The following is a 15,804-nucleotide window of genomic DNA, read 5'->3' as shown; positions in this document are numbered from 1 at the left end:
ATCCAGTGATGCTAAGAAATGTTGCAATGGGTCTGTTATCATATTCATATCAAGGAAGTCTCATATAGCGGGTTTGTATGTTGGGATGATTCTCAGGACATATAGCTTTATTTGTTTCGAGAAACAAGGCTTGTTGTCCTCACGGCATTGTAAAACTTTCCCAAACCTCTCCCTGACCGAATTTCGGGCTCACTCCTCGTCTGTTGGAGAAAGCAATTAATTCCCCTTTATTTCTTATTAACCGCAGAGTCCTGATTAACTATTCAGGATGTGCCACAATTCATTAGAATCACTTATAATTAAATTTCGAAAAATTTAAAATAGTTTCCAAACTAATTTCCTCCGTCAATTACTCCTTGTTAATGGCCTTTAATACATTAAAATTAATCGTCCAGTTGATGTTTACGCAAACTTTTATAAATGTAAATATAAGGAGGGCTGGAAAATGTCTCATACTGACATCCTTTCTTCCTCTCTAGATTATTAGACAGCCGATTCGGCATGGAAGCGATAAATCAACAAAAACTCAGAAAACTGAGTTCATGCTTCATCAACTCTTGTCTGCATTGTCATGGATCCTTCACGGTTGGGGTGTAAAAGCAGCCGAAAATGTTTGCCCGTTTCATTTGTACAGACTCGTGTTTTCCTGATGATTTCCTCTCAATTTTCAGAATTGTTAATTCAATTCGCCCGTGCCCAAGTCAAGAAAATATATTTTGATTTTCGGTGGTAATCCTCCCACCACGAAGTTCAATATTCTTGGTATATATTTTAGAGGAAAGGATTCTTTTTGTTATCTTTGAATTTAAACTCTTTTGATTACAATAACTCGTTCAGGATCCATTAATAACAGTTAATGTCAATAAAAATTGGATGAAATAACACACAAGGCAGCATTGACGGTTCCAAAGTAAATAAAGGGGTGGAGGACATATATGTATATGTACGCATCTATCCAAGTCCTTTCCATTTCTCATTTGGAAGCTCCTGGACGTTTCTAATTTCATCCTAGACATTTCTAATTTCTATCTTACTAATGTTGGGTGAGACACGAACCTGTCATGTTAACTTCTATTGCGTGTTATTAATAATCTATTGTTTCCCCAAGGAATTTCCTAGGATATTTCCAGCTATTTCGGTCCTATTTTCCGGAACTTTCCTCAAAACAGTTAGAAACTATCGCCAGTTTTCGACCTCATTCATTAATTTACGTTGAAATTATTTTACCTACAAGCTGACAACTTCCGTTTCCAAGGACTTCAAATTGGTTCTATTAGTACAAATTTGCCTTGACAGGATAATTATTTCAGCGTGAACTATGGAGCTCCCAGACTAACCAAGCGTTTTCCCTTGTTCTTTATTCGAACAAGAGAATATGCAAGAGATACAACCATTCCACATAACAGAAATGAATCCTTAATGTTGAGATATTGGAACGTTCAGACAAATTTCCTTCAGTTCACAATTTCTTGAATATGAGGCCAATTTGAAAGGTCATCCTGGGAACCAGCAGGTTTCCTACTTGACTTCAGACGCTGGTCCATTCAACAGAGGAAAAAATGATAAACACAACTCTTTCCAGCCATTCGTCCCTTGGGTTCTATTCAACCCGACATTTTCATTCAATTTAGAGCTGTAGATACCTTTATCTGAATGTGTCCTGCGGCAATAATGTTACTCATGTTCAACATTCCTTTGTTCACATAACATATAAGCACACACGTTGAATGAACTTGATGGAAATAAACTTTAAAGGATGATCCATGACCTTTGTTTATCAGGAGTCAAGATGCAAAAAGCAGTCTATGGTGGGGTGCTTATCTTATGCTTTACAGATACATTTCTTGATATTCTTGGTGGGTCCTCGCAAGGGAATGCTGCGACCTGTAAACTAGATAACATTATTCTGTGAACAACGGTGCAAAGAATTTGGTGGAGTTTTTGTTATTTTTATTTGATTTCAACCCAATTCTTACAATAGATACTTTTGGTCATTTCTTACCTTAATAGCTTTCGTAAAGATGTGCAAGGCTCAATGTGGAGGACTCTTTTCATGAAGGCTTTCTCAAATCAGATTTTGCTTTGTGTCTCCAAGGATAAGTATAAAGCTACCCCATATTTCTTAATTCATCAAATGGTAAAATCCAATGATAGATAAAAATAAAATGAAATCAGATTCATATCATTCCCTTTTGGAATGGGATTAGAAATTCGTCTTTCGATTTATGCTACGGACACTTATCTTGCTAGTCTGCTCCGGATATATAAAATATTGAACCCTGTTTTGAAAAGGCGTGAGCTTTTTTTATCCTCTGCATCATAGTAGTCAAGTGCCCAGACGTCTCCTTCAGGCTTTGTCCTGCTCAGGAGCAAGGTCGTTTCATTATGATCGGTTACTCCATTTTATTCAGTCATATGCCTAAACTGAATGAAGTCAAGGGGCACCGTCTAATGTGTCAAGCCATCCTTGTTTCAACCGGTCGGTCCTTTTATCATTTCCCATTAGCTTTAATGTTCAGACCAATCTTGGTGACTTTCCATTAGCGCGAATCTCATACCATCAAAGACGCTTCTCCATAATTTTTCCATGACCAATGCAGCTCCATATCAATCGCGGCTGTCCTTATTTCGGATGGTTCAATACAATATTTTCGTCTTTATTACTGTGAGGCACCGCTCAACGTTTTCTATAGTCGGTCAACACCCAGAACTAGAGAGGGCAACAAGGCGACCGACACAGCCGTAACTTTGGATTTGAGATTTTTGTTGATGCGATTCAAATTGATCAAAAATCGCCTGTCCTGCCGCGTTGATTGAGATGAATGCCCTAGTATTCCTTCAAGGCTCTTTGTCGCTCACGCAATAATTTATAAAGCTTTGTTTACAGGATACAACATGCGTATTTCAATCCCTTTTTCAAATATATTATGGCAACTTCCTCGCCGATTTATGGTACTCTGTGTATTATTTGTAAGGAGCCAGAATCTCTTCGCTCCAAAATTTTAGACTGCGGTGAGTACTATGGTACGACCTCCCACACCAAATGTTTGGGGATTCTCTCTGCATTCATAGATATTCCCGCAAAATTTTCACCGAACGTTACCTATCGTTTAACGCCTGATATCTGATGCAATTCAACTGCTGCATCAACACACATGCTGTTTCAAAATCACCGTCAATTCGGCTCCCTCAAGCTGCTGCTTTTTCGACCTCCAACGTCGCCTCAGCTCCTGAGACGCCGCTGACTGGCTCTGCTTATACCTTGCCAGCGACTGCGGTCAACAATACTTGCGCCATACTTAAGAAGCCCCGGTCTACTAATTCTCTGCTTCTATCTACCAGGCACTGTTCCTCTGCGTCTATAAAAGATTGAATCAACCCGATAACGTCCGCTAGCCAACTGAAAAATCATCCTCCATCCGAGGGACATGTTTCCTACTCAGCATCGGCTGCGCTACGCACTTCTGGCGATTGTCCTACTGTCGCTGCATCTTCTGGCGATTGTCCTACTGTCGCTGCATTAGCACCAGCACACGCTTTCTCCTGCGCGTCATCGGCGCCCGCCACCGTTGTACCACAGGCCCTTCTGACCTCATGTCGCCCGAGCGGGCGTGGCAAGGCTCGTGTACTCCACCACGTCCGACGAAATTCTCACCTTTATCAGAAACGAAGCCAACTCAACTTTGACACCTTTCTCATGTATGAAGCTGATGGAGGGTGACTCTTCTGACCGAGTGATAATTTCCTTCAAAGTGATTTCAGATTCTGATAAAGACTGCGCTGCGCTAGACAAGACAACCGGCGGAGGTGCCATAATAGCTGTTAAGTTCCCTCTCCGTGCCGAAATCATCTTTTCCTCCTCCTCCTGCACCTACAATTCTGTCACCATACAAGTCATTTCGCCAAACGTATGGCCCTTTATCATATCGTATATATATTTTCCCCGCATCAGCTCGCCTTCTCTGTACGAGGATTTCTTCGACAGAGGCCCTAAGCATTTTGTTTCCCTCAGTTCTTTTCATCCTCTGTAGCCACTTTAACCTTCACATGCTCCCCTGGATCATTACTCCTGGCCCTCCCTCTCTTCCTAATAACTCCACCCACTAGTCCCTTCCTCTATTCACTTTCATGTACACCTGTTACGCCCTCCAGTTTAACCTTTCTAGAAACTACTTAGGTTGCACTCTTGACCTTGTCCTCTGTAACTTTCCTGTGCGTTGCCTTTCCCAATCCCTTCATGCCCTCTCTTACGTTACTCCTGTCGCCCATCATCCTGCTTTCGAGTTAGATTCTCAGATATCTCAAATCCACCCTCCTGTTGATCTCAATGCTACTAAGTTGAACTTTCATAAGGCGAACTTCGAAGGTCTGAACTCGGCCCTGACGGCAATCAACTGGGTCCCCCTCCTCTCTCCATGTACGTGTGAGCAACCACTCTGCACCTTCTATACCATTTTATCTGATCTTTTTCCTCGTTACATCCTCTCCTGTCGTAAGTGCTTACGCTTTTATCCCGTCTGGTTCACCACTAAGGTCCGTAAAATCTAAGTCAAAAACACACTGCAAGGAAGAAGTTCCTTCTAGAACCTATGCTGACTTAGTTTTTTTTCCAATCTCTACGTTCCTCGGAACGAATTCTTAATACGCAAATTTGATGCCAATGTCGGACCTGGCTACGATGGTCTGCCAAACCTCTTTTTGCTCAAAACTGGTAAGTCCATTTCTCTTCCCCCCTCTGTTATTTTCAACCCAAGCCTCGAAGAGAATCATTTTCGCGGCTTGTCGAAAGAGACTCTGATCATCCCCATACAAAAATTGGCGATCGAATTCAAGGCAAGAAGTACATACCATTCATTTACGTTGATTTCGCTAAAGCCTTCGACACCGTACATACCAAGATACTTCTATCCAAATTCTCGTGTCTAAGCGTTCCCATACCACATGTTTTATGGCCCTTTCTGGTGAGAGGCCTTTTTGCCGTTTGGCACCCTTGTAGGATTCAAAAGATTCGTTTTCCCTCTAGTCCTCTTTGCAAGTTTACCGCTCTTTGGATTTTGACGGAAAGTCACTTGCATTAGCTGAGTGATGCTTTCGCTTTTGGGGATAGTTTTATCCAGCCATTGTTTTCTGTGAGATCCCCCGATAAGGTCTAGTCGCCTCACTGACGAATGCCCAGTCTAGCAAAAGAAACTCCGTCATCGTGTGTATGGCGGAAGTAAAAGCCTCTCGTAAGCCTTTCGGCGTGTCTATGAGAGTGGTGGGCCCTTTCGATTCTCCTCATCGTGGTAGGGAGTAAATAAGAAAAACGTTTAGAGAAGTAGAGTATAAACCTGAAACTAAGTGTTAATCAAATCTCAATCCAAGGTGCAACAACGGCCACATTTAAAAGGTAAGGCCGCGAATGATGAACTCTGAGTACGAGGCGACCTCCGTTTCAACTAGCCTTCTCTCCACAGAAAGGGTTTGCCAAACTTGACCTACTTTCTGCGGCAAAACAAAGGCTATGACAGCCAACTATGATCGAAGAGGATTGGACGTAATTTTTTTTCGATTTTGCCTTGTACTCTTCCGATATTGAGTCATTTTTGAATTTCAAATTTTCGTAGTGAGTTGACTTTTATTTCGCACTTCTTTAAGACTCGGCAGCATCTCACATCGCGTCAAAGATGCTGGACCCTATATTATTGGTGAGAACGTGGTCCATTTGGTTGAAAGTAATGCCATCTTGCCTCCGGATTGATGCTTAATGTGCAATGTTTTCCCCAACGTTGGTGTTGAAATCACTGAGCAGATCTATTACAGGTACCTTTGTCTGTTTTTGGGGAGTAAGGTAGGTGAATACAATTACACACAGAGTATTGGGCTCCCGCAACAGTACGTGGTCGGACCACCAACTAAACACCCCCCTTTCATCAGAAAACTAACGCGGAACCGTTTGACACATTACTTTGGAATAGCCCTCCCGTTCTCCCGGCTTTGGGAGCCTTCACCAATAGGAAGGGAGAGGAGGAAGAGAGTTGTTAGTTCAAGGGACCTCTTGCCATTTAGTCGCTCCACCCGCCGAGCTCAATCTTCTTCGCAATGAGAAGACCCCGAGCATAATGCGCAACACGATGAAGTGCTAGTGCTCCTCAGCATCTCTCTGAGAATGTTGTTTGGAGGGAACTCCCCCTGTGCTTGCGGAGTTTCCTTTTTGCTGATCTATACTGGCCAATAAATTTGTGCCAAACAACGGAGCTTATCACATTCCCTCTGTAAGTTGGCAATTTCTGCCGTCTACCAGACAGGGAAGGCTTATCACTCACCCGTCCACCGATAATGTCAAAGATGTCGACGCAAAAGTGATGTCAGGGATGCTTCCTTCGCAACCTGGGCGTAAAACGTGGTTGGTAACTACGAGCCCAGTTGTCGCCAGCATTTCCAGGATCCGTTTCCCTCTGGAGTCTGGCTCAGGCATGGTCCATTCATGAACCCTAGGATTAAAATCACCGTCAAGCAGGATTTGCCCTTCCATGCCCAAAACGGCATCCTCCATAGCATCTAGCCGGCGCGGAAGGTCCGTCATCGTATCATTCGGTGTCAGGAACGCTAACAAACGTTATCCCTAAACCCCGAATTCAGATAAACCCATTGCCGAGGCCTTGTGTAAGAACACGAAGTCGAACGTCGTCCCGAACCCAGACGGCGGCGGTGCCCAATAAATCGAGATGCCATCAAGCTCCGTCCCTGTTCCGGCATGTGCCGTTGATTAGCATTAGATCGGTCTTTACCTTCACAGCAAACTGCTCTAGCAGCCGTGGGGTGGTTGCACTGCGAGTTAATTTATAGGTTGCGGATCATGCTAGTCGTACCCTAGCCCTTTCTAGTTCCGCACCAAAGACTGGACACCCCTTCCCCCCCTTCTCACCGGGCATGCCACTATCCCTGCAGAGAACACAACTTTCGCTTTCATTGTAGGTCTTCACCTGGCGACCTACAAAACCGCAGCTGCGGCATGCTTCCTCCTGTCGGGCCTCTTGCAAGTTGCTGGCGTGTATTCGTAGTCCAGTTACCTATTGCACTCGATGGGGATTATCCGCATTCGTACCCTGCATACTGCCCATCCAATTTTGATTTTCCCACTATTAAAGAGTTTCCTTGCATATTGCTCGGGGACTTTCACCAGACTGAGGTTTTGGCATCAAGCATTTACTGAGGTGATACCTATCCGGACATTGGTATCCTCTGGATATTCACACTTAATGACCTCTTCCACTTCGACCTTTTCTGTGAGGCAGCCAACATCTCGGATTTCTAGAGAGTACATAGGCTCGGGGCTAGAAACGTAAACCCAACCAAGCCCCCCCAGTAACCCCATGATCACTTCGCAGAACGCACTCTTCCTAGTCGTCTTCAGGCCTAGTTCGACGAGGACTCCGCCACCCTTCATCTTCCGTATGGAAGCCAGCCCCGGTGTCTTCGAATTTCCTCCTTTAGTGGATTTCACTAAGGACTTTCGCAAAGGTCACGCCTTCCGTCGGCTTAACGATCAGAGCCGATGGTCTAGTCGTTCTTCCTTTCCTCGTTTTTTCCATTACTGGGTTTTGGTTTGTAACTTCCTTGTATTTTGACAGACGGGTCTTTGCCGGCAAAGGCGGTTGTTTTCTTTTATCCTTCTTTGCATTCCTTTTTTGTGCACTGAAAACAACTTGGAGAAAGTTCCCCAGTTCGTTTTGCAGTGGCAATTTGCGATCCGTTTGGCGCTTGCAGTGGTCTCAGCAAAAAGTGCGGCTGTTTCGGCTTTCCACGCGTCTACCGATGCTCTCTGCGTTCGCCTGTAGAATGAAATGCGGTTCAGTAGTTCTTCCAATTTCATCAGCCCGTTTTTGACGCCTTCGTTGACATTCTTGAAGAGGAAGGTTTCCGATCGCATTCCGTTTCACCACTGCCGCATTTTTTCATTCCGGAGCATTCTTCTTCGGTTCTAGCTAGAATGGTCGACCGCCCTTTCACTCGGTTCATGTCCAATTCCACCTGCTCAGGACTAGCGATTTCAACTGGGCTTTTTCCGGAATAGGGACTGTGGAGGTTATTGGAGTTGAAATCCCGGCGTCGTCAGTAACGCGACTTGGTAAGGCACCCTTTTTTTTTAAGGGGCATGTGTGCCACTTTCGGTATTTCAGCCTTCGCTGCCTCTTTCGCTGGTCGTTGCGGTGAGTGACGCATTTTCGTACTGCGCTCAAGTGCAATCAGCTCTTCCACCTTCTGTAATATTTCGTCAGTTGCTCACGGACCCTGAGGTCCTTAGCCTGAGCATAGAGTTAATACTCCATAACGCTCCTTTTCATCTGATTTTTCCTTTAGGTCACTACCAGCATCTTAATTTATGCTTAATTTTAGTATTGACTGAATACTGTCAGCAACCTCGCTACGGCAGTCGAAAACTTAAGTGATTCTTTAGCTACGCTCTCCCGAACTGGGAATACTTGCTGGGCAACTTACTTCTTTATACAAGTTTACCACCATCGTTTTTCAAATTGGAAATATTTCGTACTTCAAATTTCTTGAGACTTTGGCCTCAGATGGAGAAGTCAATACAAAAAGCGAAGAGAGGGAGAGGTTGACTCTTTTCATTACGCCTACTTTCTTATGCGAAAATCATGACACAATTTGACAATCTCCAAGAAATTCAGGAGACCATAAGATCTGTTCTGCTTGACAACCGACTGACGTATTTCGGATGCAGCCTTTTACCCTTTCATTCCTTGATGCCAACCGCAATGAAGTTTTCTGAGTTTTCCGAAAAATATAGGACTTTGATCCGAGTTTGGGCTTGTTATTGTTTAAAGGGGGCGGTCCATGTAAGAAAGTGTAGAGGTCAGTTGTTCCGCAACTTCTGCAATCCTTCAGTAAGTAGAGGCGGACTTATGGTCAACATCCAGGCGTCAGTAAATTAATACTTGACCCTATGCTAGGGTGGAAGTCTTACGTCTTGATGGAAAATGAGGATGAGAATCTATGCCCCATCCCTTAGGGGTTCATGGTATCGGCTGCCTAATACTTCCAGTTCACTGAAATTAACCCACTTGTTCACTCAATAACCTGAAGTTTCCCTGGATAATCTCATCTCGTACATCTCATCAAAAAGTAAATTTCTCGATGAGGCTTCTCTGAATCCCTTTCCGCTGCTTTACTCAACAGAAATCCTTCATCAAAATATCGTGTACGAGAAAACGAAGCTGCCAATCAATCAGTCAAAATAGTGTGATGAAATTTACCGCTGAAAATTCACTTTACTCCCACCCCCAGTTTGCGTCAGGTCGAGTCGGTTGGGTCTAAGAAAAGCCTCATATCCTCTGCAGCAGTGATAAGCATCTGTTTGGCGACAATCTGATTTCCATCCCCAATCGCAATTTGATCATCCGTCAAAAATAGCATCGCTCCTTTCTCCATAAATTATTACTCAGGAAGGCTCAATGTGCTTGTTAAGTACGAAGAATTACATAAAGTGTCCTAGGCGTGTGCCCGGAATGAATTATCACTCATAACGTGATGGATTTTTCTCATAAAAAAAGTGTTGGGTTTGAGTAGATTTCCTTGACCTTGGGAATTTTCCATCTTGAAATTTGCTTCCAATCTGACGGCAATCGAATTTCGTACTTTGTTATTCACATTTCCATAAATATTTAATTTGCATACGCTCATTTTAAATGAGCTAATGCGACGCTGTCTAATCTAATATTAACTTCCTTCTTTCCCTGTCTCTGTTTTTGACGTCTCCCGAAATAGACAGGAGGCGCGTCCTCAAGGCGAACGTTTGAAGAAAAGTTCAAATCAAATATTCTAGGGGTTCCTGTAATTGTTCTGCTGAAAGGCGTTAGAAAGTCCTCCGAAGTTCCTTTGAGTAGAATAAGTTTATTGCGTATCTGTCCTGGATTTATTTGAAAATCGGATGGAAATGGTGGCATTGTTGTCAGCACCTCTCATAGGGAAGTGTTCCAGGTAAAAAAAGGAAGAAAACTTTTTCAATATTTCCATGGAAAACTGTTTAAATGCCGCATGGGAGACATCTGCCGATCAGTCCTGTTCAAAAATGTACAACGTACTTTGCAGAGCAGTAAAGCAATTTGCAAAATTTATTGTATGTCCACAAAAACAAATCTCCTGCGACCGGAATGTCAGTGGATGAATGTGTCCCCCGTGAAGCGGCGAATCCTTAAATTTATGAAATTTTTATTGAACCGCTAATAAAGCAGCTCAGGGAGGGTTTTGTCGGTACCATTCCACTTAATCCCCTTGTTGAATTCAAAATAATTTAAGCGTCAATGGAGGCTACGCACGCTATGCGGGCTTAAAGGATCCAGTTCGATGCGGCCATATCTGATAGGCTTTTCATCGTGGTACTCGGTCATAAATCACATTCGAAAATTTTACGGCATAATTCCGGAATATATATATGTGTACATGAGTGTTGCATTCATACCGGGGATCACATGAAAGCCTGGCAATTTATTTCCCGAGAAGCGGTATTGGCCCTGTCAATATTTTCCTGGCTGCACTGACTATCTTCCATGAAGTCGAAAATTTATTCTTTTATTTACTAGTAAACAATGGCTTCACACTAACCCCGAATATGTGTACATCCCTGTCTTAAAATAAGCCAAATAGGTGTAAACAGAAGGTAGACATCGTTCGTTTCCAGAATTCTCCTCCTCTTCCTCAAAATTTATTTATCCATACTTAAGACCTGGCAGAAGATACTTCATTCAAATTCATTGTTATGACTTTGAACTGATTTATGTACAGTAAACCTGGAAGCAATATGTGTGTTCAGGCATACGTTCCCAACCGAATGAATGGCCACTTCTTCAACATCGAGCAACACTAACCAGATGCCAAATTCCCAGGAAACCTTGAAAGTATCTTACAGATTACGGATGGATGCCGGCACTACCTATCAACATGTCCATCACAAATCAGAAGATAATTGTTTTGAATTCTGGACGTCTATGAACTAATTTCTCCAGAAAATCAGGACCATCCAATCCTTCAATTTGAAATGAAGTGGGTGGTTGGGAAAGACATTAACTTTGATATCCTTTAAATTTCACTGCCCCCAGCATACCCATTGTATCTATTTTCGGACAAAACAGGAAAGGTCCTATCTTTTGAAAGTTACTTGGGAGCTCCTTTTGTAAATAGCACAAATAGAATGTGTTATCACTACGTATCAACATAAAATTCGAAAAGGAGACTGAACAATTTGAATTAACCATCACAACTTGGAATTTCTAATAAAGGAGGCATTCCATAAACGTCTTTTCTTCCTTTTTTTCTGAAATTACTTAAGGAGCTACTAAAACACTGCATCGTTGAATTTTAACCAAATAACAACAATTGCCCGGAATATTTTTGACCCAGAATAAATTTGAATTGATTTTAAAACGGTTAACAAACACTCGTGTGGAAAAATGTTGATTGATGGCATTCATGCTTGCGGACGTTTTCCTTATCTGGAACCAAAATAGCAAGCCACAGGTCTACTCTGTGGTTGATGAAGCGAAAAAGTGAATAAAGCGAAAATATTTAAAATTGACGTTTTGATACGATTCGGATCGAAAATGAAAAAGGAATGAATAAGGAAATCAAAAAATGTGAACTTCCTGAAATTCTACTTTCGTTTCTCCTTAATTCCATTATCAAAAGCAGAAATTCTTATATATGACACAATGCCGAGAAGTTTAGTGCAAATCCAGTTATTATTGACAAAGTTATACCATGTGAAAGTCATCTAATCATGCGAAATAACGGTGCAGAAATCCGAATTATCATAGATTGTCGTCATTGTAGATATCTCCAGCTTCTCCAGTTGTGAGCAGTGAGTATTCCCACTATGATGTGGAGGTCTCCCTTGATGAGGTTTAATTAATCCTTTAAGCGCTTGAGTTCGTATCCCTCTGTGAGCAGTATGGATAGCTCCATTCCTGGTAGGTTCGCCCAGTACAGCTCCCTTAGTCGTTCCTCTGTTTTTTTCGCTGCCTCATTGCCTTTTAACGTAATACAATGTGGAACTCAGAGCGTTCTTAGTTTGCGAGCCGAAGGTGGTCAGTTTTTCAAGGCATTGTCATAGCAGTTTAGATTTCACTTAACTGCCTTGATCGCCACTTAGCTGTTGGTCAAAACAAGAATGTTCTGCCCCCTGCAATTCCTTTTGAAGTCTGCCTGGAATATACTAGTGCGTTGCTACCAACCGCAGGGACCACCTAGACCGTGGCGGTAGATAGACTAGTAGTTTGCTTGGAATCCACTGCCGTCGAGCAGGGTGTAGCGAGTACCAGCCATAGTACTCCTGGCCCGAAGCCGGCGATGTCGGGCCCCTCAGAAGCAAGAACTGGCAAGAATGTTGGCTATCGAAAACCGGCTAAGGATCGGAGGTCCACTGGAGTCCTGCTTAAGAACCAGCACCTGAAAGCCATGCATACTATGAACAAGATTCTGAAGAATTAGGAGGCCAGTACTGTCGACGAGTGAGATGAAAATTACCTCGTTGAATACCAGCCTGGCATACGACTAGAGGGCGAAATCCGCTGCTGTCAAACGTAATCGATCTCAAAAGGAGGTCCAACAAAAACGCTCAGACGCCAAGCAACCTCTGCAACCAGGTAAGCATCTGCTGGACGCCAAAGACGAACACACGGGATGCATTCCCAGTTTGGATTCTTCACAAATGTTCCGTGGGATCCACGGTACAGCTTTCGAGAACCTATTCTCCAAGAATGTTCTCGGTTCGTGTGAGGCTAAGATTAGAGATACCTAGGAGGACGTAAAGTTCAAAGTCATCCCCCACGGCGAAATTTTCCAGAAGACCGATCGCTTGCATCTGGTTACCCAAGACTCGCATGGAAAAAAACAAGCTCGTCCAATCCCTGCACCTTCAAAACTCCAGGTTTTCCATGATGGAGGTAGTTATCAAGGGAGGTGGGGGACGACGAATTGTATCCAGTCGAAGTTGCCTACGAGATATTGGAGGAGATAAGGATTTTCCAAAGCAAATATTATAATTTATTCCGTAGCGCACAACAGAATAGAGTAGAGTATGTATATTCGCGTGGAAGAATTTGTTCGCTTTCCTGTATCAGGACCTGAGTTCCAGTGACCTATTTGTGGTTAAACTACAGGAGATGGGGGCAGAGAACGTGTATACTTTCTCGGGTTACACGGCTCACAATGGATCTGCTCGGCCAAAAGAACTTGAACATTTGACTGCCACCGTCGAAGTAAAGAAGGCCAACCTGTTGATAGGCTGCGACGCTAAGGGAAACGCTTCGGGGTAGCTCGAAAATCAAAGAATAAGGTTAGTCATTCTTTGATTTTATGATTAATGCAAATCTATCTGTGTAACAGGGGCAATACACGAACCTTGCATTTTCCCAGCTCGAAGAACTCGGGCGTTTGGTAACAGGTCCTTAATATCACCTTCCGAACTGATAATGAGATTCCTTGGGTGAAGAACTAGAGAGTATCTGTCTCGAGATCTTTGTCAGATCATAGTTAGGTACTTTTCAATCTAGATGTCACCGCAAAGGTGAAGAAACCCCAGGAGGACCGACTAAAGGAAGTTTGGTCAGATAATCCATAACAAACTCTTCGGAGCACAAATTGATATGATTGAAACGACAGAGGAACTGGAGCCAAAGGTCGAGGCTCTCGAAAAGGTGTCGGTTAGAGCTTTAAAGTCTCCTGTCTTACTAAATACAGCAAGAAATCAATACCATCATAGTTATGTGGAGAGCTGTCCAGCCTCAGGAAGCTCACCAGGGAACAACAACTGCTAAAGGCACAAATATTGACAGTCAAACCCCTACATGAGGATGGACGATTCGGTAACCTATATAACGACGAAATCTATGAGTGATACCATGACCGTCTGGTTGTGGATAAAATCCGGCTCAATAGGTTATGTTAGGCGGGCCACTTAATCCGTATGGGCAATAACTTTGGTGGAAAGAGAAGACGAGGCAGACCCTGCCTGAGATAAAGCGTTGGCGTAGATCAGGACGCCAGACAGCTTTAAGGGATATAGAATTGGTGAACCTCGGCGCAAAACCGGGATATCTGGAGTTCCTTATTAAGGCAGGCTTGGACCGGATACCGTTGATGATCATGATGAAACAAGGATTTTCTAAAGAAGTATAAGTTGGCCACCAAGACCGCAAAGAGGCGGTCCTGCTTGGATTATTATCGGAACATTTAAAACACCAGCGAATCTTCGATAAATCATTTCTTAAAAAGTCGGAATCTGCTCATGAAACCCTGGAGCTGCTGGAGGGTGTCCAACTGCCCCAGCCGTGCCAGACTATCAAATTGTTAATTACCTAGGATAAGATTGGCAGGGTCATAAAGAGCTTCTCCGCATGTAAATCTCCGGATCCAGATAGCATCATGCCAGTTATGCTACAGAAGCAGCAAGAAAGAGTTGTGCTGTGGCTTATAGAGATTTATCGCAGCTGTATCTCTTTGGAATACGTACAACGGTCTTGGAGACGCCCGCAATTGGTTTTCAAACCGAAAGCGAGCAGATGGGTCATGAGTCCACGGGGGTCTTTCGGCCAATCAGCCTTCCCTCCCTCTCGTATTGAAGACCCTAATGCGCATGTTGAACATGCAGTTAAGGATGATTGTAGAGAGAATACCTTTCTCTAAGTCCCAACATACGCACTCTAAAGGCATATCCACGGAAGCCGATGTTCACGAGGTAATTGGCATGGTTCAGCGGTCACTGCAGTACAAGCAATATACTCTAGCTGCCTTTCTGGATATAGAGGGAGTATTCAAAAACGTTATTCCTTACGCCGTCAGGGAAGCCTTGACCAATATTGGATTGGAGGGGTATCATACGCATTGGAAAATATCCATACTAAGAACTAAAATAATCTAATCGAATCTGGGAAGTACCCACTTGACCAGGGCTGTGAACAGAGGCAGTTGGCGCAATTTCTTAAGTGCTCTGAATGATGAGTGATGAACGAAATTTTACGGATATTGAACAGGAGTGGGGTGAAGGTGGTGGCGTATGCTGACAACTTGGTAATATTAGTATTAGGGATGTTTGCCTCCATTATGAGTGGCATCATGGAAGGAGCGTTGGGGAAGGTGTGCCTGTGGGCCTCAAGATGGAGGGGGCGCTATTCGCCACTTCCTTTCCGATGTGCGAGACCTAACTAGAGCCAGGCTGCGGACACTAAGTAAACTATTCTTTAGGAACCTCGGAGAGATCTCCAGCTGCAGGATGGGAGAGCTACTTTCCTTCGTGAATACTACGGGCTGGCTCTGAAGATCTGAGCCGGCTGCGCTCTGCACTGTGGCTCTAATAAAAGCAGCCATTTTTACGAGCTTTTAGTCTCATCGAATCGGCGACTATCTATTTACCATTAGTTCAAAGTACGTTTTTCTTGAAACAATTTGCCCGGTGCATGCTCCCACTGTAACGCGTCCGTCCTCATCGAAATAAAACCTCGTTGTCATCTTATGCCTCGGTGTCAATAATTCTGGGTATATCCCAAAAGGAATATCAATTTTCCTTCAATTTGGGCAGCTTCCAGCATCCCTGATACTCCCGATCATTCCAAGGATATCCATTCTTGCCTGCATCTGTGTGTGAAAATGCGAAGGACTTAATCTCAGAAGGATACACACGCTAGCCAGTCTTTGAAGTTTGTGTAACTCAGTGGCTATTGTGCTAAGTTCAGTTCTGTCTGCCCAGATTACCGCCTCATGGGTAATTATTGGCGTAACTATATCTGACGAATCGAGTTCGCTTGTGAA

General features: G+C 43.5%; 1 protein-coding gene across 1 annotated transcript in view; it reads left to right on the top strand.

Annotated features, from left to right (window-relative positions):
- Nucleotides 1-15,804, top strand: part of LOC119649915 (prolactin-releasing peptide receptor) — a 214,270-nt gene that overhangs the window by 139,821 nt on the left and 58,645 nt on the right. The gene's annotated exons all lie outside the window — the stretch shown is intronic.

The sequence above is a fragment of the Hermetia illucens genome, chromosome 2 (assembly GCF_905115235.1).
Source record: "Hermetia illucens chromosome 2, iHerIll2.2.curated.20191125, whole genome shotgun sequence".
Taxonomy (NCBI): domain Eukaryota; kingdom Metazoa; phylum Arthropoda; class Insecta; order Diptera; family Stratiomyidae; genus Hermetia; species Hermetia illucens.
Note: the sequence above shows the minus strand (reverse complement) of the source record. Positions and strands in the feature narration are given on the sequence as shown.